The sequence below is a fragment of the Triticum aestivum genome, chromosome 7A (genome assembly GCF_018294505.1).
Source record: "Triticum aestivum cultivar Chinese Spring chromosome 7A, IWGSC CS RefSeq v2.1, whole genome shotgun sequence".
NCBI classification, from domain to species: Eukaryota; Viridiplantae; Streptophyta; class Magnoliopsida; order Poales; family Poaceae; genus Triticum; species Triticum aestivum.
The window spans coordinates 221,895,168-221,896,828 of record NC_057812.1 but is presented as its reverse complement, the minus strand read 5'-3'; positions in this window follow the sequence as shown (position 1 = coordinate 221,896,828).

Below are 1,661 nucleotides of genomic sequence, written 5' to 3'. Positions count from 1 at the left end.
TTTTGCTTTGATTTGGGTTGGATCCCGATTGGAGTAATAATAATGATTTTGCTAACAAAATGATATGCCTTCATAATTTTTTCTCTTTGTATATAGCAAACGCGACTGTGCGTTGCAGTGGGAGAAAATAAATATTGCACGCACCCAACTCAGTTCTTATTGCCACCTATCCTTCTACCCTCACCCACAAAGGTCATGTGATTCATCTGATTAGAATTTGTTCAAACTTGGCCAAAACCACAGCCATGAACTCGGCCCCGCATGATCCATTGTCTTCACGTGAATGTCTTCACACGTCATTATCTTCAACGTGAATGTCTACACGAACCACCATAGTCTTCAATGTCTTCATACATTTTTAGGGTCATCTCTGGTAGGTAAACCGAATCAATGAGGGACTTCTACATGTGTTACCCTGCAATTCTCACAAACACATTAGTCCCTCAACCACCTTTGTCATCAATACTCCAAAACCAACTAGGGGTGGCACTAGATGCACTTACAGTTTTTGGTGCACTTTTATATTATTTTTTTGGACTAACCTATTAATCTAGTGCCTAGTGCCAGTTCTTGTTTTCCGCATGTTTTTTGTTTTGCAGAAAGTCAATATCTAGGAAGGCCAAAACACCCCGACATTTTAATATGTTTTTTCTGTAGTATATGTGATTTTTGGGTGAAGAAATCAACGCAAAACGGTGCCCGAGGGTTCCATGACCTCTTGTTCCGGGAGTAGGGGTTTTCTGCTCCCTGGTGTCAACCTTCTGGTTGGTCCGGGTGCCTGGAATTGCTTGCAGGAAATGGTCACTTTCGGCTTGGGGTTATATATATGCGGCCAGAGAAAAAAAGAGAAAAAGAACTAAAAAGAGTAAAAAGGGCGCGACACGTGCCCTTGACTATCAGTTTTTCATGCGCGTGTGTTCGTGTGATTTGATGTGATTGATCCCCCCTCCATCCAAATACTATGATTCTTTGGGTATAGGTGAAGATCCATCCGATCTACATTCCTACCAAATCAATTTGTGTTTTCCCAACTTCTTCAACATCAACTTGTTACTCTTGGAGTCTGGGCTCCGGAAGCTTCCTTACTTGTGTTGTGCTCCGGAGACGTATGTAAAGATGCAGTGGTCGCCTTCAAGACGAACCCCGAGTGATTCGAGGTTCATCCGTTGGGGGTGACTCGAGGAGGATATGGTGAGCCTTCCATGGCATTTCGGAGATTTGGCTTCGACACCACTCCAACGGAGATTAGCACTTCCACAAGTGTGAACCTCGGGATAAAGCCAGTGTCGTCAACTCACTTCTGGTTAATCATTTCCCACACTTTACTTTCCTCTTTTTTATGTTTGTGGGTTGCTAATTATCTTGTTGCCTAACTTAGTTTGCGAGGGCATCGAGCCTAGTTTCGACCGAAGTAGCTCATCGGGGGCGAGACGGTCACCGGTCGTCTAGGAAACGCATCAGGTGGGGGACCCAGAGGCCATAGGGGTGCCGGGAATGAGTCCTGTAGAGAATGATTTGATGCATAGATAATTGATTGATCGTGCACTAGGCACATATATATAGGTAAAAGGGGTGCGACCGGTGTCTTGTCTCCCAAGATGCAAGTAAATGCAGAGGGAGAGAGACACTACAGGTGCCACATACAAAACCCAGACCTACGT